Here is a 21,761-nt window from a genome sequence, read left to right as displayed (position 1 = left end):
ACAGCACTCGTGGTCTAGTTTAGCAGCATTCTCTTGGATAGGACTCATACTTGCACTATGAGTGTGTTTCCTTCCCCATCATTTTTGCATGCACTCCCTGCTCTCTGAAGTTCCCTCCTTCTGGGCCCATATGTTTCCTCTGCTTCTCTTAGTTCCCAATGCTGCTTTTTAAAAAATTCCAAAATGAAAGTTCTCTTGGTTCTGCACGGATGGAGACCAGATGTTGCTAAACTGCAACTCCCCTCACCCCTGACTATTGTCATGCTGACTGGGACTGTTAGGAGCTGTCTTATACTGAACCAGACCAGTGATCCACCTAGCTCTGTGTCATCTATACTGAGCAGCAGTGACTCCCTAGGATTCCATACTTCTCCCAGCCCTACCTGGACTGTTTGCAAAGCAGAGCTATAGTCCTTCTCCATCAAACACAGGTGAGTTTCACATTATTTTCAATTCCAGCCTTTGTTGTTGTTTTAACGACTCACAAATAGAACACTAGCTGGCAAGGGGATTTCGGCTTTACAACAACAGTTCTGTCTGGTGTACTAGACCAATTTTTATAGCTAGGTTTTCCGAGACCCGCGGGATAGCTCTGTAGGTAAAGCATGAGACTCTCAAGGTCGTAGGTTTGAGCCTCATGTTGGGTGAAAGATTCCTCCATTGTAGGGCTAATGCCCCTCATGGTCCTTTCCAACTTTACAATTCTATGAGGGAGCAGGGATCAAAGCATCTTCTCTCCAGACAACCAATCCAATGAATGGATGTGTCTATAGGCAGAGCCAGTCTCAATGTCTGCTGGATGAGCAGGGCCAGAAGTAGAACTCTGTCTCCCAGTAATTGTGTCACACCATCTTCACATGAGTAACATGTCACAAGACCCAACTAAGGTCACTCTTATGGGATTTTATGGAGGATAAGGATATCAATGGCTGTACTCTGTCTCCACTGTCAGAGGCAATATCTCTCTGAATACCAGTTCCTGGTAATAGCAAGTGGGACAAGTGCTATTGTGCTCAGGTCCTGCTTCCCATTGGCATCTAGTTGGTTTCTGTGAGAACAGGATGCTGGACTAGAATCATAGAATCATAGAATCATAGAATCATAGAGTTGGAAGAGACCACAAGGGTCATCGAGTCCAACCCCCTGCCAAGCAGGAAACACCATCAGAGCACTCCTGACATATGGTTGTCAAGCCTCTGCTTAAAGACCTCCAAAGAAGGAGACTCCACCACACTCCTTGGCAGCAAATTCCACTGTCGAACAGCTCTTACTGTCAGGAAGTTCTTCCTAATGTTTAGGTGGAATCTTCTTTCTTGTAGTTTGTATCCATTGCTCCGTGTCCGCTTCTCTGGAGCAGCAGAAAACAACCTTTCTCCCTCCTCTATGTGACATCCTTTTATATATTTGAACATGGCTATCATATCACCCCTTAACCTCCTCTTCTCCAGGCTAACCATGCCCAGCTCCCTTAGCCGATCCTCGTAAGGCATTGTTTCCAGGCCTTTGACCATTTTGGTTGCCCTCCTCTGTACACGTTCTAGTTTGTCAGTGTCCTTCTTGAACTGTGGTGCCCAGAACTGGACACAGTACTCCAGGTGAGGTCTGACCAGAGCAGAATACAGTGGCACTATAACTGTATATAACTAGATGTATATAACTAGATGGGCCTTTTGTCTAATCCACCAGGGCTCTTCTTACATTCTTATTATTATTTCCATTTCTTCCCACCTTGCACTTTTGTGTAATTCTTTGTATTTCCGTTCCCTTTGATTCCAATGCAGACGAGATGTGGGCTAATTAATTATCTTCTGCCTGCATATTTTGCAGAACAGCAACCTACATTCTCAGTGTTGGCTCTCTGAGGAAATGACCAAGTGAGGATTTTTGCCTTCATCATATTCTTGCTTTTTACAAAAGGAATAATGTGGAGTCCTTGCAAGGCTGGGTTAAGCACAAAACCATGATCAGGTGCGCCAACTCTAGGGGGCCAAGGTGTCTTTGGCCCCTCAGTATTTGTTGGAAGGGGGCTGAACCTTCTCAAGGTTGAGGGGGCAGAGGAGGCCAGGCACAGAGCTGAACATAGTTCAGCTTCAGTGGGCAGCTCTTCCAGAGCGCTTGACCTCTTCCAGACAACACAACATCCTCCAGACAGCAGACTGTGCACCACACGCTAGGCCCCCTCAGTCCTGGAGGCAACGTGGCACCTCCGACCATGGTGTTGAAAACTCAGTGGTCACACATTTAGGTAGGCTGGTTCCAAGGTTGGAAGAAGGACGGACATGGTGCAAAAAACAAACAAACACTATTTGCATAGTTCATCCTTTGTCTCAATCTGCCCTGTGTCTGCAGATAACAGTGCCTAGCTCTGTCACACAGCTCATTTAAAATATTTAATTTCATTGTAGCACTAGCCCTATTCAGGTGCTTATTTAGCACAAGTGTGCTAGCTCTATCCCTTGCCAGGTTCTCATCAGCCTCTTTGGCTTGGACGGCAATTGCTTGAAGTTTAGTTCCTATTGAGGATATTTGGCGAGCCAACATGACAGTGATCTGGGATTGAGGATTTTAGTGATCATTCTGTGGACAAAGCTGTATTACAACTTTTGAATGTTTTAATTTAATAAAAGAAAAAGAAACCAGGGAAATCAGACTTCTAGAGTGTACATGGAGCTTCCACAAGTACAGAGGACTCCATGTTTCAGTCAGTTGTCCTCCAACTCATGGAAGGTGACAGGGACAGGGGACAGTGCTAATGCACTCATGCAAACTCTCTCCACCTCACACAGTCATTTAAACCACTTATGAATGCCTGAATTGTCTCATAAGTACATTAGTAAAAGTGAAACACATAGGCAAACAGTCAACAAAGATTCATCTCGATACCTCTCAGTGGTTGCTTTTTAGTTTCCAGATGCCAATATTTTCCCTTTTGCTAGCTATACACTTTCAAGTAAGCCTGATTTTAATTATATGGTGTGAAATTGATGAAGGTTTCTGAAAAATATAATACGATACTTTCTTTGCAAATTACTCCATGAATGCATTTTAGTTAATTAATAGTAAATGGAAGAGTATTCTTTGAAATCTCTGGTTTCATCGATGTAGCTTTTTTTATCTGATGCATAAACATAGGAAAGTAGTGAGTCATGAATCAGTCCTAAGCTTTTATGCACAGACCTCTGAATCATAATCAACATCTACTCTTCATCTCTCATGCTATCTTAGAAGTTCATCAAAGACCATCTGATTTTTCTCAACGAAAGTGAATTATAGTTTACTTTCAGTGTGAGGGAATTATGGAGTGTGGTCTTTCCTTTTCATAATAAGATGCTGGCATTAAAACATGAATGAATGGGTGTAATATTTATGAGAGTTGTTGTCTCAATGCATGTGCTTTATTGAGGAAGTATTCTTGAGTTCGCAAATGGTTCATGTATTGGGTTTGGCAGCTTCATTCTGGCTGATTGATTTTTTGACATCCTGCGACCCCTAGTGAGCAACAGAAATTGCCAGCACAGCAGCAGCACCCCTTCCCGTTCAGACTTGCTCTTCTTAGACCTTCCTGTAGACTTTTCAGTGAGTTCTTAGACACACAGTGAAATGCTAAGCAGTGCGTATTTTTTTCAGGTGAAAACAAGAAATTGGATTTCACTTTTCCATCAACAAGTCATGTCACTGATATGCATTCTCTAATTTTTAACTAATAGGGTTTTTTTGCATTGCGATTATTGGGATGAATGGTGTTTTGAAATAGTCACAGTAGATGATATGCGGAAAATCATTTCTCTGTGTTCCTCAGTAATCTTAAGAAGAAACAGCCATACTTTGAGGTTCTAACATATTGATTTTCATGAGTTAGGACTTCAGGTTTCAGGCATGCATAGAAATAATTCATCATGTTAAAGAGAGGGAAATTATCATTTCCAGTAACTGAGAGGGAAAGGGAGGGGATAGGGATAATCTGAAAATGAAAGTAAATCAGTAGGGAAAAGTGGAAAGAACTAAAAAATCCCCTTCATAACAAGCAATGTCAAAAGATGCTTGCCTAGAAGACACATATCCCTGATCATTTTTATACATGTGGTTACTATTTGGAATATGTACATAAAAATACGTAAAGGTCATTTTGAAAGTAACAGTATGAAACAAGTTGTGACTTTTTTATAGGATTCAGTCTTAAGAAAAGGAGACTTACAAGCCAGTCTTTATTCACCAAAAATAAAATGTTACACACAATCCCTGTTAGCTTAGCACAAGGAGGTTCACAGGTGTTTGAGAACATTCGCAAAAATCAAGTAGATTTTTGGCAATGAATCAGCCTTGGTCACCCTGTTGGTTGACCTGTACTGAGAGCAGGACAGGGAATGTGTGACTATGCTTATGCATCTTGATTTCTTGGAGGCTTTTGATACCATTGACCATGGTATCCTTTTGTACCAGCTCTGTGGGATGGGTACATTATCAGCCAGGAACAGCAAGTCTCAAGCAAGCACATGATCAGCCACAGCCATCCCAAGAATCCTGTCCACATCCCCAGGCTGAACAAGCTGAAAGTAACCCATAAAAAATGATAAGGGGAAGCAAAAGATAATGTAAGATATTTTAAGCCAGCACTGTCCACTACTGGACAGGGGCAAATGCAAAGTGCATTGAAAACTAATCACAGCAGGCTTTTCAGGGTTGTCCTGCTGTGAAAGGCTCTTCATAAATGCTCCATGGGCCATCACTCAGCAGATGCAATGATGGTGGAGAAGAAAGATTTCCTGGTCACTACTCAGCATCACCACTAAGGATTGGGTTGTAGAATGTTCTCTGGCCTGTCTTCAGTTCGATTTGTCACATGTATTTTGCTCTAAATCACTCTCATTGTTGTTCCCTTCTGTGTTGCTGCCTTTGAAACCTGACCTCCTGTCTGCCTTGGATTACACTACTGGTTGCTGGTCATTCTGATCTTTGATGGCTGCTTCATAGAACTTGACCCTTGCCTGTTCTCCATCCATCCCCTCCATGAAATAAAAACCCGAATGCTTATGACTTGGCCTTCTGATAGCTTAGCTGTTTGTGTTATAGAACTATGGAAGGTTTGATGACAGCTGCTTAGCTTACCTAGCAAGCCTACAATTATCTCCTTCCACCTGTTTAATATGACCCTTCCCTGTTATGTCTAAGCTGCATAGGTGGTGATTTTCAGACAAAAGCCTGCTATTTTTCCCCTAAGTGACTGGTAACTGCCTACACTGCCTGTTGTATAAACCTTTCTTGAGAAGCTCTTTGTTGGGATATTTCTATGGCCGGATATATTGCTGTATTTCTATTTCAGTGTAGTTCAATTCAAAGAAGAGGCCAGACTTTGCATACAGGGCACATTACGGCTATCCAATTCCTTGTGTAACATAGAATAATAGAATTAGTAGAGTTGGAAGGGATCCTGAGGGTCATCTAGTCCAACCCCCTGCAATGAGGGATTCTCAACTAAAGAATCCATGACAAGTGGCCATCCAACCTCTGCTTAAAAACCTGCAAGGAAGGAGAGTCCAGAACCACCTGAAGGAGTCCATTCCACAGCTCTTACTATCAGAAAGTTCTTCCTGGATGTTTGGCCACATTCTCCTTTCCTGTAACTTGAACTGGATCGAGCCCTACCCTCTGGAGCAGGAGAAAACAAGCTTGCTCCATCTTCCATGTGGTAACCCTTTAGATATTTGAAGATGGCTATCTTATCTCCTCTCAGTCTCTTCTTTTCCAAGCTAGTTGATAGTACATGAAATGTGGGGATAAATAGGTACCACTGTGGCAGGAAGGTAAACGGCACTCTGGCTTCCATCATGGTGTTCTGTTGCACCAGAAGCGGTTTAGTCATGCTGGCCACATGACCCAGAAACCTGTCTGTGGACAAACGCCTGCTCCCTCGGCCTGAAAGCAAGATGAGTGCCGCACCCCGTAGTCACCTTTGACTGGACTTGACTGTCTTGGGGCCCTTTACCTTTATTATTATTATTATTATTATTATTATTATTATTATTATTCATCAAATGTCCTTGGTAGCACCAGGCAAGATTTGTAATAGACCACTTTTGAACTTAACAGCTTGAAGGCAGGTTCATGATTCATGCCTAGAATTATTCAGTGCAGCATTTGTGGTGGTGGTGGGGAGATACAACTGCATTAATGAGATCTATGCACTGAGAGGCAATGACACGCAGCGGACAGAATGGTATGGATCTAGGAGACAAAGCTCCAGATCCCATGAAGGTCATTGGGTAACACTGTATAACACAGCCAAATGTAACAAAGGTCATTGTGAGGTTACAGAGAAACAAGGATAGACCCTGTCCTGGCTATATCTCATAGTGGCAGTGGAGAGCAAGAATGAAGCAAGACTCCTAGGAAGGCATTTGAAGCGTCCGTCACAGTGCTGATCTAAGATTGGAGTTATCCTTTATTCTGCAGTTGTAATGCTAGGGAGAATCCACTGATTCTGGCTGTAGGCCAATATATTCAAGTGAGCTCTATTTCAATTCACACTTGACTTTGATGTGATTGTGATGCTGAGCACACAGATATCCCCCAAAATAACATCTTGAAATGATGACTGGTTTGGGGGAAATCTGAATTCATCTGAAATGATGGTGCTTTTTAAAAACCTTTCTTCCTCTCCTCTCTCACTGACAAATGTAGTATCTGTAACATTTTGAGATCTGTATGGATTTATTTTTAGGTTGCGTCTAAAGTACTCGGGACTATTAATGGTACAGGAGAACGCTGAGCTTTCTCGAACTCTGCGGCTGCACCGCAGACTTGCCCTTGGGCTGTAGGGGGAAAAAACCAGTGAATATTTATAGCCAAGCCCATACAAAATAAAACTGGTCACTGAAAAGGCAGGCAATGAAGTGCATTTCCACCTCCTGAATCCATAAGCATAGAAAAGTGTCTAAAACCAAAGTCAGACATTGGTCTATGTAAAGGGTAAAAGATAAAGGGTAAAGGACCCCGGGATGGTTAAGTCCATTCAAAGGCGACTATGAGGTTGTGGCGCTCATCTTGCCTTCAGGCCAAGGGAGCAGGCGTTTGTCCACAGACAGCTTTCTGGGTCATGTGGCCGGCATGACTAAACCACTTCTGGTGCAATGGAACACCATGACAGAAACTAGAGCGCATGGAAACACTGTTTACCTTCCCACCACAGCAGTACCTTATGTATTGGTCTATGTAGACCAGTATTGTCAGCACAGACTGAGAGAGCATTTCAATGCTCTGCAAACCAAGTGCAACGATAATAGATTAATTTGTATTACAACAATAAAGCAGCATGGAAACAATGCTAAGAAAGGGCCAAGGATCAAACCAGATGTGACTTTAATTACATTTTAAATATTTCGTGCAAACTAGCCACATCTGTTTTTGAAGAGCAGCCACAGGGGACTACAAATCTATGGTGTAGTCCATTTACTACCCCCCCCCAACCTGACCACACACAGTTTTCTTGTGGAGAATGTCTACCAAAGTTGCCTACCGCAGGTGGTTATTTTCAGCAGAAAAATTATGATCATTTTGACCCTCGCTCAGGTAGAGAGTCAGATGACCTCCCATTGTGTCACACAATAGCTTAATGAAATCACAGCACTAGGGCATTTTCTTGAGGCATTTGGTCACTAACACTGGACCTCAGGGTCTTGTAAATTTAAGTTGCCACTTCAGAGGCTATGTCGGGGGGGGGGAGTTGCTTGTTGGGAGCCCAGTGTCACATTCAGTCATATTTTCAATACTAAGAGTTATTCCTATTGTTCATAATTAAATAATATACAGGTAAAAGAGAAGATGCCATGTGTTCCTTCTGTTTTCTCATACTGAGCTGACCCTTCTCAAGTTCAATAGTTTAGACGAGCCATCATGTATATACCAGTTGCCATTACAGAAATAGAGATCTTATTAAAACATTAATACATAAAGTTGCATTGAATGGCACAGTGGTACCTCAGATTACATACGCTTCAGGTTACAGACTCCACTAACCCAGAAATAGTATCTCAGGTTAAGAACTTTGCTTCAGGAGGAGAACAAAAATCACGCGGCGATGGCATGGCGGCAGCAGGAGGCCCCATTAGCTAAAGTGCTGCTTCAGGTTAAGAACAGTTTCAGGTTAAGAACGGACCTCCAGATGAATTAAGTACTTAACCCGAGGTACCACTGTACTCAGAGCAGATCCATTAATTTCAATAGGTCTGCTCTGAGTAAATTTTAACCAGCTACCATAAACACCGACATTGAATTTTGGGAGGCTATATGAAAAACCACAGCGGACCCTTTCCCCAAGGATTAGTCGTTTTGAAATTCACACTCTTTCCAGTTCCCCCCTGTGCCCCCCACCACCAAGAAAAGATTCATCAAGAAGGGCAAAGGAACCAGGCCAGTCGGGAAAGATGTTGCAGCTTCAGGTTTAATGACACATTGCTCCTCTTTGGAGGGCATCAGCATCTCAGAACATCAGTCAGCCTGGCTTTGCTGGAACTGTGGTTCATTCATGAGGCAGAGATCTTGGTGATGTTGCCTGACATTTCTGGAAATGCTGGATGATAGAAAGGAAGGGCTTCGGAGCTCTATCTGACTTTCCTGTAGTAGTACACTGTGTGCGCTACCGACACTGCGGAAACAAAAGTGCAAAATATTGTTTGAGTTTCTCCCCCCACCTGCAAGCACTTCTTTTTAAACATCTACATCATGCACTCAAGCAAGGCATTGGCGGGACCCAAAACTGGCCACTCTGCCCTCATTCTAATGCATGTTTCCCTAGACCACAAAGAATTGATGCTTCTTTTTTGGGTCATTTGTTAACAATGCCGTGAGGATCATTGCTTTACCTCGTCTCCCTTTCTTTCCCCTTCTTCCTCCTCTCTGACCTGCAAACCCCCCTCTTTTACGTCTTCTGCGATAGGGAGGCCTACAGCCACATCGCGTCATTTTTCTGGGGTTTTGGTGATGTTAAAAGTCTAGTAGAGGATCAAGAGGAGCATGTCATTCCGTGAAGCCAGCACAATCTGTCTCCGAAGATGGTACTTGAATTTGTGAAATGATGCTACCTGCTGCACTTTTACTTATAGGGTCTGGTGGTTATGAGCTCATATCGTTGATATGGCAACCTCTGTGTCTTAAGAAATCACCATATATGGGACAGGCTAATAAACTAACTTTAAAACTAGCATATAACACAATTCAGCATCTAATAACAAAGTTCAGCATGTATTATTATTATTATTATTATTATTATTATTAATTGGTTCATCGCCTTACCTCATGCATTCATTCTCTCATCTCAAACACCCATCTTATTGTAATTAAATTGCACCCAACACATCGTAAGCTTGGCATTCTAGCATGAAGTTTCACTTTCCAGAACACGAGAAATTCAGTTCTTCAAAAATTTAGTATGTTCTTCCATATCATAACAAAACCAGTGTTTTATTATGCTGATTATAACCCATGTGCTTAGTAACCATTGAAACATTTTTGTGTTTCCCTTTTTCTTCCAGTTATTACTAACACTGGTTGTTGCAGCTGATAATAAACAATAATTTCTTGGTCATTCCGCAAGGTTTTATCTTTCATACTTCCAAACAAGATCACCGAGAAATCCAATGGAAGCCTCTAACCGTTCATTTCTTCGATGTCTGTGGTAGGCCAAGCCACGCTCACCTGACCAACACCTGATGTCTATAGGATGTCAGGTGCAAGACTGATAAAGCTACATGTGCAAATAACGACAAATTCAGCCGCAGCTAGAATTTTGCACTGTTTGAATTTGACGACTTACCTTGGACCACTGCTTTTGACAAACTTCCACTTGTTCTTTTTCTGTGTCCTGAGTAGTCAGGAGCACTCCTGATGGTTCATTTGCATCCACGGCTGTACCTTTGGCACTTCTTGAATCTGGCACCTTAACCCACCATGCTGCTTTTGGCAGGGACCAGATACAGGAGCTCCTGATCCTTTTGATCTGATCCCTCCTGAAAATAGCACAGCAGAGAAAGCTGCCAAATGCAAACAGCACACTCTGCAAATGTTTCTTTACAGCTGCAGCTTTACCTTTCCTGTGCGTGAAATCATATGATCTCAGGTAACTGACTGCCCAGTGTGATCCACAGAGGGCTGGCCACTTCTGGATCTGGCCCTCTGGCTGAAAGATAACCACCTTTTTCCAAAATATTTTTATTTTAGGGCATAACCAGAAAATGTGAGTTACACCTGCTCTACTTGCCTGGCGATGCCAACACACACAGCCAGATTCAAGGTTCTTATATTAACTTACAAGGCCTTGAGAATTGGGGTCCAGGATCCCTCAAGGACCGCCTAATCCCTCATATCGCTGCCCAGTGGACTTTGTGGGAATCACTGTTAGTGGACCCCCATAGACTAAAATTCAGCTAACAGGAAAGCAACCACAGATGTTTAAGTACTCAGGTTCTGAGTATGCACCAGCAGCAGCCTAGTCTGATGAATGGGGAAACATGCTTATCAGCAGGGCAAAATATGTCTCATTTTTAATTGCAACTCAAGTAAGCATTTCAAGGTAGGGTGTCTCGCTTTGAATACAAATGAGTACTACAAGCAGTGAAAATACACAGCGCAGGCCCATTATTTGCAGACTTCACCGGCATAACGGATAAAAAACATTTCACCACACATTTCTGCACAGAATATTAATCGTGGTAATCATGCCATGCATGGGGTGTGTGGGTGTGTGAAGGGAAGCTAGTGTACTCTGTGTGCACACAGCCTATCAGGAGGGGGGAAATTTAGACCGATTCCTATCACCCTATGCCCTTAAAGTTCATCTCCAGTTTTAGTTCAACAAATATCACCAGTTCATCCTTCTTTGCATAATGGCATTGGATGAGCCTCTTGTAAAATCATGGTGGACTCTACATGTGCACTATTTATAGGAGCACCGCCAGCCATTAGCTTTTGATGTAACAAGGCTTAAAGTTTGTGAGACAAGTAATGTTTTCTGAAGAAAGCTACTTATGTTAGTAAGCCAGCTAAGAAGCCTAGCAAAATTCATTCCATGGGGAGAAGCAAACTCATATTCTATATTTCACAAAGCCATCATTTATAAAAGGTGAAAACCCTTTTTCTGTCGGATTTGAAAAATAGTATTGAGCTATAATGTGGGGCATTACCTTCCCTCCAAGAATATCATATGCCTGGATTCACTCAGTCCTTGAAGAACACTGGGAAATTTCAGGTGATTCAGAAGAGGTGGACAGATTGCTACCTGGAGTTGGACATTGGGAACATGTGACTCCCCTTCACTGGCTTATGCTTTGCTTCTGGGTCCTATTTCAAGTGCTGGTTATGACCTTTGAAGCCTTCTGTGCTTTAGGACCTCCTCCTACATAAGTCCACCGGCTCATTAAGATAATCCGTGCACACACTCTTGTCTGTTCTACTCATATCTGAAGCATGTATCCTTGGACCAGGGAAGCATCCTTCTCGGTGACTCTGCTTAGGGTGTCTGACCTTAGTCCCTCTTTGAAGGTCTTTTATTGGAGTGTTAGCACCTTCCTTCTCAGGAAGCTCTTTGGGCTCTAATTGTGACCCTCTTGCTACTTGATTTTGAAGTGATTTTGAAAATCTGGTCTGTTGTGTTTTTCAATGACACTTTTGTGGTTAGCTGCTTGACCCCGGATTTTATGGGATGTTTTCCCCTTCCACCCTTTGATATCATGGCCATTGTACAGTATTGGCTTTAGAGGTTCTTCTCCAGTTTGGGAAGCTGAGTTAAAATTGTTTTAAATGAACAAATCAAGGCATAGCAGCCTTGTCACGCAAGGCTGCTGCCCACTGTATTTCATCACAGATGAGTGAAGCAGGGTCATCATTTGTTGTGGCTTTGAGGCTGCTTATAAAAAGGCAAAGCCCGCCACCCTGAACCTCAGGCTCCCAAGTGCAGGTTATGCCACCACTGCTAAGAGCTTGAGAGAAGAAAGAAACATCAAATGGCCCGAATCAAACGCAGCCGGAGCCGGAGCCTGACCCGCTTCCGTCAAATGAGGCAAAAGGCCAGCCATGCGGGTGGCTCTGGAAAGAGACGAAAAAGACGCCAGGGCAAAAGGAAAGGTAAGATGCTTAAATTTAAGACTTCTATGCCATATGGCTCCTATGTATACTCACATAAGATTGTGCTCTTGAGTTGTGACCCTTCAAACACATTTGGTAGGAAGTAAATGTATTTTATCGCTATCTACTACAGCTCAACTTGGTTACATTTAATAACTGGTGGTGGTGTTTGTTCTTTTCTGGTAAAGGTCGTGGTCGCAAGAAGGGGCGAAGAAGAAGACACTAAACTCTTTTCATCTTCATGGTGTTCTGTGCCCTTGATTTCAACCATCTGACTCACCAAAACCTTTGTCTAACAAAATGAACACAACAATCTTTCATGAGAATACCCAGGATACCTTCCTGAGATTCAAGGAGCCTGCAACAAATTGAACAATGCCACCTGTCAATAAAATGCTAAAATTTCATTCCTGTAGTTTCTCATGTGATTTCTTAACCGGGGATAGGTGGCAACTCCTCAATGATGTTGGTGGGTGAATTGCTAGGTTCCCATAAGTGGATATTGTGAGTGGGAGAAGCTCGGAAAAAGGAACTTAATAAAAAGTAATAAAAAGTTTAGGAACTCTTAGTTTGAGAGTTGTGGATTGTGTCAAAGCCTGTTGTTTTGTCTAGTTATTATATGTGTGATGGGGTGGTTGGTGGTGCAGTGTCTGGGCACATGACTGCCCCACAAACCAATCAGAATTTTGTTTCAAAGACTTGCCACAGCGTTAGCTTTGAGCAAGCAAATCAGGACGAATTCTTAATAAAACAGGTCATCTGGAGGAGTTCTAAATCATGCTTAGAAAACAACTTCCTGAACTCCTGGTTTGCTGCTATATGGAAAAACTTCAAGCATGGGAAGTGCTTACAGCAAAATCACCCCCTGCCCCGAGAGAATATGCTGTTTCACAATATAAGCCAGCTGTGTAGACTACATATTCTTTATAATCCTCCTGGCTTGGATGAAACACCTCACCTGTTTGGACTGCAAAGGTCAGAAGCAAAGAAGAGCAGGCCTGATCTCTTACATCAGCACCTTGGGGATGTGACATTACTAGAAGCTTTGACATACAGACCAGAACTGAATTGTTAACAGGAAGGGGGGGGAGAGATGAGTTGGAGCCAACCACAGAAAGCTGGCTTTCCCCACCAAGAATCCTTCATTATTTGTTTTTTTGGGGGAGGTGTTTGCCTTCCTTTTATATCTGTCAGTTATTTACCAGAAAACTGTCCAATATGTTAGCCTCTTCCCTTCCTCCTCCCTCATCCACTTGACCCTACTACTAAAAGATATCAGCCATCACTTTGGAGTGTGGTATCATCAATACGCTGATGATACAAGTCCTATTTTCATTTTCAACAAATCTAGAGGGCTGTGAGGTGTGTCCTTCATGCCTTGAATGAATACCTTGTTGTGGGCTGGATATAGCTGAAGTTTAATCCACAGTAGCTGAAGTTTAATCTAGACAAGATGGTAGTTAAGATGCTAGGCCAGTCAAGATCTGGCAAGCTGTTGGTATTAACTGTACTGGATGGGTTTACGCTCTGCATAAGGGACAAGGTATGCCATTCTGGGATTCTCCTGGTTCCTGCTTTGCTGCTGAATTCTCCGGTGGTAGCAGCAGCTAGGGATGCCTCTTCTTCGTTTAGGATGGTGAGTCAACTGCTCCTGTTGTTCTCCAGTAGGGAATTGGCCTCGGTTATTCATGCTTAGCTAAGCTTGTATATGTACTACTATATGGGGTGGCCTCAGGTGCCGGTACTGTGTACCCTTGAGTACCCCCTTTTTAAAAAGAGCACTGGGTAGCCTTCAAAGGCAATTCAGAAGCTTGCCTTCCAGCAAAAGAGCACTATAGGGAAAATATTATTTGTACTTTTGGCTCAATCACACAGGCTACTTATAAGAATAGGCTAGAGATTGGAAACCTTTGGCCCTTCTAATGCTGCTGGACCCCAGCTCCCAACAGCCCCATGCAACACCGCTAAATACCCTTTTTAAAAATGTTGGCTCTTTGGGGTTTTTTTATTGGGTTGTAGGTTTTGTTTTAATTTTATGTATTTGATATTTTATGTGAACCACCCTGAGACCTTTGGGTATAGGGTGGTGTAGAAATTAAATAATACATACATACATACATACATACATACATACATAATTTCTTTTTTTATTTCCTGAACTGCCCTTGGGGTGTTGTGAGAGAGCTAGAGGATACAGTCTCGAAACGCTAAAATAACTCAGTTGTAACAGCACATTTCGCCCATGCAAAAAAAACTAAAGTTAATGCAAAAAATTTAAAAAACCAGTCTTAGGAGAATTGGTTTGTATCTGGATTACCGAAGTCACAATGTACATCATTTGTGATGTCACTGGTTTCCTGGCATAACCAGTCACCAGGATGCTCACACAACTATCATTTGTGCAGTACCTGGTGTCCAGGTAAGCTCTATCAAATAGCATCTCGCTTTAAGTATCAAATATCTTTGAAAGATATCTGAGGGTCAAAACAGACACTGAGAAAGCTATGATCAGCTGTCCTGCCATTTTGTTTGATTGGCATTCAGTTCTAGTCCTACTCAGAGTAGACCTACTGAAGTTAAACGACATTACTGACAGGTTTATTAAATTCAGTGGGTCTACTTTAGTAGGACTTTAGTTGAATGTAATCATTTGTTTTCAAGGCAAAACAGCTTCCTATGTGCCTCCCCCGCCCCTGTAAATAACAGTTTGTATAGGTAATTTATATCACTGCTTAGATATTTTTCTTATTAAGTGGTTTATAAATGCTTCAAATAGAAATAAAATGAATATCAGAAGAATGATGCAGTGAGAAAGCATTAAACAACCCCCTTTCCTGCTGTGTCAGGCAGTTTGGATTGTATTTTTGTACTTAATGGAAAATGGTTCTGAATCCTGCGATGGATATCACTGATATCAAATTATAAGGCACTCTTTATAGCACAGCAGTTAATTGGGAGTTCTTGAGTCCATTACCTGTATTTTACCTGGAACATGTCAATGATCAAATTGCGATATATTGTGATTCATTATAGTAATACTGTAAAGGCAGAATGACCACCCACCCAAGGGCCTGTTGAAATTAATTTCATTTGCTTGGCCAGAGTGACATCAACCACCATAACAGAGGATGACCAACTGAATTCGCAGCTCTGCCTGAGGCTGAAAACCTGAAAATACATGATGTTCCGGCAACAGCAGAGAAGAAATAGGCGAAGAATGATTCGCCTTAGGAGACAACAGCGTAGCAGGAAACCGGCTGCTCGAAGACTCCCGAAGCAGATGAGAGCAGGTTTTTAAAACATTACTAAACTGGGGTTTTGTGAAGCATCCAGTAAGATTAACATTGAGGGTTAAAAATCTCCAGAGGTATCACTGAGAGTGAGGAAGCAATTAGGCCACTTTGCATTAAACACAATTATTTCTCAGAAGCACGTCACTTATTTGTTTTATTCATCTGCTGTCGACACCCCCCCCCCCAAAAAAAATCACCAGCTACTATAGTTATGTCAGGTCATTAGTTATGATAGGACATTGATATATATATGAATGAAAAGTATCCATTAGAAACAATTGGAAAGGATGCCAGTTTTCTTACAAATTAAATTCTATTTGAGCATCCAAGCTTCCCTACCGCACACTCAGAGTTTTAAATTGTGTGGGGTGGCTCCATGACTAGAGAGGCTTCCCACTTCTTTGAGGGCTACAAACACACACACACAAACACACACCACATGTCTTCTTACATGTGAGGAGACTGAATACCCAAATAGGGCTTAAGTTTTGCCAAGAGCAGACTTTTGACCACCATGATGAAGTTTCTCTCCCTGCACCCATCATGCCTCTACTGAACCCTAAAATATCCTCCCTGTAAAAACCGCTCACAATGTAACGTTCCAAAGGTATTTTATACGACTTGCTAAACCTCTAAGGATTAATCATCCGAGGAGGAAACGAGGTGCTCCATTCCAGACCTGGCACCATGTGACAGGACAGGGGAGTCCATATGTAAGAATATGAGACCCACATAGATCTCTTCTTCATTAGCTGGTGAATGGTCATGTGATTCAACCCACAGCATATCATTTGCTGAGGTTTTCTATTGGACACATTGTAAGCCATAGCAAGTCCCACAATTCTTGAGCTGGCACTACTTGAGGAGCAACAATATCATCATTATGAAATCAAATGAACTGATGGTGTGGTGGCACAAGTCTTTTATGGGGAGAAATAAAGATAATCTGGAGCTTTGTTTGATCGCTTTGCCCACATTTCTTTCTATTTTCCCTCTTTCTGTCTACAGGCAGACGCCAGTCCCATTACCGGAGAGCCTCAGCTGCAGCCTAGCCTAGGTCACTTGCTGTAGTGAACGGAAGGAAAATACCGTGCCAGAAACCAGGATGAAGCACCAGGCTGAAGGAAGCATGCACTGCACTCAATAAACCATTTGAACGGCACTTGGGCTTCTTTTTGTCTTCTTATGAACCATACTATTGTGAGGTGCAGGTGGGACTATCCAAAGGGATGTTGAGAAAGGTGCAGAAAAGGGTGCTGGATCAATTTTTTCCATGAGGAAAGACTACTGTTTCTGGGGTTTCTGAGTTTATAAATATGGGCAAGAAACGGGGAGACAGGACAATAAAATTACGCATGGTGTGTGGAGAAACTGGACAGAGAGATTCCCACCCATCTCAGATTAGAACCTGGGTGTTGTTCACTTAAACCGAAGGGTGGGAAATTCCAGATGGACAAAAGGAAACACATCTTTGCACAACACACCGTTTAAATATGGAATTTTCTACTACAAGATGGTGATGACCACCAATGTGGGTGGCTTTGAAAGGAGATTAGTGACCAAGTCATGGAGGATAAGGCTAACAATGGCTTCTAGCCATTATGGTTATACACGCCTTCCAGTATCAGAGACAGTGTGCTCCTAAACACCAATTTCTGGGGAACATGAATGGGATGGTGCCATTGTGCTCGTGTCCTGCTTGTGGGCTTCCCGTAGGCATCTGACTGCCCACTGGGGACAGAATGCTAGACTGATCTCTGGTCTGATTCTGCATGGCGCTTCTTAAGTTCTTATTAATATGAGTTTTGCCTTAACCAAGTTTGATCGCAGTCTGGAATTTAACAAAACAACGTTAATATTCCTTAAGAGTGGGATGAAGAAGGTGGAGAGTGGTTGCCCCCTTTGTTTTATTAGGAAGTCATCTGAGATCACTCTTAAGTGTTTTGAAGAAAAAAGGCTATTTAGATGGGAATACACATCCCCAAGTTAAGGGGGGGGGGTGTATGATAGAATACATGTACATGTGAAGAAACAGTAGTTTGGGGGACAGACTGCAATCCTACACCCACGTACAGGAGGGTAAGTTACACTGAATTCATTGGGAATTACTTCCAAGTAACATGCTTAGGAGGATTGCACTCTATACTTCACTACATGTGTCTAAGATTGCAGTCCAGAAATGCCATGCTACACATGTGTACTTAGAAGTTCTACTAAATTCAATGGGGCTTACTCTCAGGCAAGAGTATATACATTGTAACAACGTTGAGGGTTTCTAAAATGAATTTTATGAAATAATAGAATTACAAAATGTTTCAAAAATCAAGTAGTATTTCAAAAATGAAAATGTATTTCAGTTGTAGCATCATCAGTTATATTGATATCCAGTATTTCAGGAATTCCCAAAGCAGATTTTTAACATATAGCCTAAAAGAAATCCCAGGTAGTTTAACCTCTAGTCCCAATTTCAAAAATAATCTCGATCACTGAGAAAGGGTGGGAGGGGAATGGATTTTCATAACAAGGGAAGTCATTTATTGTTGCAGCCTATTGCCTACCTGTCAATGCCAGAGATACAGGTTCTGCAACTACATAACATTATAAACAGCAATGCCACTGTTTTCAGTATGAATGAGCATGTTTTGTGTGGAATTTATGGAACGGAATATGGAATACATTTTAGTAAATAAAGTAGACAGTCCACAGGGCATTATGATTTACAGTGTCAAAAGCCTTAGTAGAACGACCATATTCACAACACTCTTTTTGAATTTGCCATTCAATTGACCATTCAAGAAATCAGATGCTGATAGGCTCACAAGTATCTTTGTCCTTGAAAAATAATGTATTTGCCTCTTAAATACAAACTCTCCAGCACCATCTGCCAAAATTTAAAATTTTAGTTTGCCATCCTAATTCCACATACTGATCTTTGCCCTATTTAATAATTACTGGACTTTGAACTGTTGAAACAAAAATTGAGGAAATGCTGTTTCATTGAAAAACTACAAAATAAAGCTAGTTACAATTGTTTCCCCATGGCTACCTGGCAGTTACTATATATGGTTACATTTCAGCAGACAAAGGGTCACTATGTGATATTGTTACAGATGTTATAAAAGGAGGAGCTCAGGCACAATTGCTTCAGAAACTCACAAAACACCAGAGCAATTATCTCGGCTGTACAAGCCAAGAGATAATGCCTGTGCTCCTGGAATCTTGAAAGAACGAGTAAGATGTCAAGATGCAGAAGCTCATCTTCTTCTTGCAAGGAGACTCAAACAAAAGTTCCTCCAAGCAGAAGGAACAAAAGGTGCAGGGTTCTCTATGATGTTCCACTAAAGAAGAAGAAAGGTAAACGTAACATTTACTATGTTTTATATTAGTATGGCTGGGCATCTAAGGTTTGTCAAATCATCTACATGGTTGGAGGATAAAAGTAGGTTATTCTCTCCTTATGAAAGAACTAGGCTTTACAAGAGTAATGGGTTGCTTTTTTGAAAAGAACATTTAGGTATAAGATCACAAAAGATAACAATTTAAGCAGAAGTAGTAAATATTTAAAGAACCAGAAGGGGAAGCTGAGGGAAGTCATGGGGAGGGTCGTCCCCCCCTTTATATGATAATTGTCACATTATGTTGTTGGGTTGATTGTTAAATTGTAAAACTCAATAAAAAGCTTTAAAAAAACAACAAGAGTAATGGGTTTTTGTTTTATTTTGGACAGGTTACGTACGGGTCTGTGCCACATACTACTACTGGAAAGGAGGGAAAAGGTAATTTCTAGTGCTTCCCCAACTGTCCTGTTCAGAAAATCCGTGTTTGGCACCAGTGACTCACCACCAGACATCTTCCATGATAAGGAAGTCCTTCAAAGGAGCCACCAATGAGCTGAGGGAAGACTTCAAGATTCAGGAGCCGGCCTATCACAGCAGCAATGCTAGACCTGCCTGTTTGTCAGTAAACTCATGAACATGCAGTTGACTTCGGTTTCACTCTCTTTGATCTCTGATGTATCGTTCTGTATGTTTGGTTTAATGGCTCCGTTAAACATTATTATGAAATGTGCTTAAACGGAAAAGTGGAGGAATAAAAGTGTGCCAGCCATGTAAGCTAGGAAGGCCACAAGAAACACACATTCACATTCCCCTAATGCATCATGTGAAAATGAGGATTTGCATCTCACTTCACCATGGATTCTGGCAACGCTCTGGTTTTCCAACATGTCTTCCAGTATATACAATGTTGGATACGCAGCTTTGTTCAAACTTCACCTCTGTCATCTTTTGCACTGTCTTCTCACAACCAAGTGACCCCTAATTTGCTGAGCTGTGGTGAAGATGAGCAGGCAAACAAAGCGAGCTAAAAGCACTAACCTAAAGGACATATAAAAACAATTTTGTAGTACCATATTTGAGATATAGGAAATGCCAGCCACTGCCAAGTATAGGCAGTATAGGAGCATTTGCAAAATGGTTGAAGGCAAAATATTTTGGATTTGTCATTCATTCCTGATAACATCGAGCATTTTGTAAAACATCACACTGTGCAAAGAGGAGTTCACGTAAGGAATATATGAATCCATCTGCAGATGCATGGTTATGTGTAAAGGAAGACAAAGACGAGTGTGCCTGCCTTTGAAATGCATGATAGGTTTAACTGAAATAAATGGTGACTATGTGCACAGGATAGATTTCATTCCCATTGATTTCAAAGAGATTTCTCTCGTGTTGTTCTCTGAATGTTTCATATACACATGGGCCATTGTTACAAACGCAGCCCTTCCTCCTGTGTTCCCCCTTCACTCCATTCTGTTATGATTGGCACCTTCTTCAATCAGCCTGAAATTTCAGCAATAAGCCAGTAATGGCTCCGGCCAATGGGTGTAACTAGTATGTGGTACACAGAGAAAAGTTCATTGGTGAGGACATGGCAATCTGTCAGAGTTTCCATTGCAAAGTATTTGTGAGGGGTTTATATATTGGTCTTAAAATGTTTTTCTGAACTGAGACTACTCACACAAGGTGCTTGAGGGTATTTAAAATTGGATAGCATTTAATGACATAACGGATTGTCTTTAATCTTGATTTTCCATTATGCACACTGTGTATATACAGGATTGAAACAGAAAGCCTTTTAAGTACATTTCACAATTTATTTCACAGTTTACAAATAAGGTTTTTTTATTATTTTCATGCCAGAAGATCTATTTAGAAATTCTGCTCATACCTTTTACAAATTTTTTAAAGAAGTGACGTCGCAACCAATGAAACTGTGTAAATTCCCCTAATAAGTATGTCTCAAGCCAGCAATAATTCCACGGTGAATGCAAAAACATTCCACATAGTACTAAGACCTAGTTTAAAAACCAGAGGTTTGAGGGAGGGGTTAAAATAATAGAATCCAAATTCATATCACATTAGAATTAAATTTCAAAAAGCACTATCCAATACTTCAGGATTTAATACATGAACATTGAGGAGTATTTGGTTATATGGCTAGCTCAGTTGGTTAGAGTGTGGTATTGTAAATGATGTGGCCATTTAACAAAGCTGGACTTGCCTTCTTGTTGACTCCACACACACACTCTTTGCACAAGAACCTTTCCATGCTTTTTTCCTCCCATTTTCTATTCATCCCTCGGGTTTGTACAGCTGAACTTTCTGTCCAGTTTAGCTCAGATTGCTCGGTCAGTAGAGCATGAGACTCTTAATCTCAGGGCTGTGGGTTCGAGTCCTGCGTTGGGCGAAAGATTCCGGCATTGAAGGGGGTTGGGCTTGATGATCCTTGAGGTCCCTTCCAACTCTTCTATGATTCTGTGCTGTTGCCTGCAACAAAACGTTTTGTTGGATGCCTTTGGCATTTCATGCCACTGAGGCTTCACTTAGACTTGAGTATGTCCATGTTTTAAACATATTTCACAAGTGTATTTATTTTCACTTATGAGAAGATGTGGCTCTCAGCTATAGTAACATATACATTATTCATAACAGCACATATCAAAACTTGCGCATAATCAATATGAGGTTTCTAATAACTGGTAACCTTTCCCTTTGAGCTGTTTGTCCAGTCCAGCTCTAAAAGAGCTATTACTTTTAAATCCTTATAAATCTGTGGGAAATGATATTATTGATCCTTGATTTTCCTCTTGCTGCATAATATATTATATACTCCACTGAATGGAATATTTAACATTTCCTGCAGAAATGTAGATATCTCATCTTGCGGCTATGCATGTTTATGGTAAAATAAGTCTCACTGAATTCAATGGGGCTGATTCCAGGGTCAGCATATGTAGGATTGCAGTCATGCAGCCCAATCCAATACATGTTTACTCAGATGAAATTCCCACTG

The 21,761-nt window shown here is 41.6% G+C and overlaps 1 protein-coding gene and 1 long non-coding RNA gene across 31 annotated transcripts in view; one reads left to right on the top strand and one right to left on the bottom strand.

Annotated features, from left to right (window-relative positions):
- Positions 1-8,419: 8,419 nt before the first annotated feature.
- The window catches only part of LOC310685387 (uncharacterized protein), a 113,445-nt gene continuing 100,103 nt past the window's right edge, over positions 8,420-21,761 (bottom strand). For 25 of the 30 annotated variants that reach the window (XR_014515158.1, XR_014515159.1, XR_014515160.1 and 22 more), the window contains one exon: positions 8,420-8,641. The gene's annotated coding sequence lies outside the window, so the exon portion shown is untranslated. Of the gene's footprint in view, positions 8,642-8,858; positions 10,002-10,303; positions 10,319-11,174; positions 11,190-11,269; positions 11,285-19,143; positions 21,236-21,761 lie in introns of those variants that run through there. The other 5 variants (XR_014515178.1, XR_014515179.1, XR_014515181.1 and 2 more) reach the window with 4 other exon arrangements.
- Positions 11,823-19,389, top strand: LOC310685400. The gene is made up of 5 exons (XR_014515193.1): positions 11,823-12,114; positions 12,303-13,750; positions 15,217-15,404; positions 16,416-18,761; positions 19,135-19,389. It is a non-coding gene; the product is annotated as an uncharacterized lncRNA (long non-coding RNA).

Source organism: Podarcis tiliguerta (genome assembly GCF_965153285.1).
Source record: "Podarcis tiliguerta genome assembly, chromosome: 9".
NCBI lineage: Eukaryota > Metazoa > Chordata > Lepidosauria > Squamata > Lacertidae > Podarcis > Podarcis tiliguerta.
The sequence above is the reverse complement of the archived record's forward strand: the minus strand, read 5'-3'. Positions and strand labels throughout refer to the sequence as shown.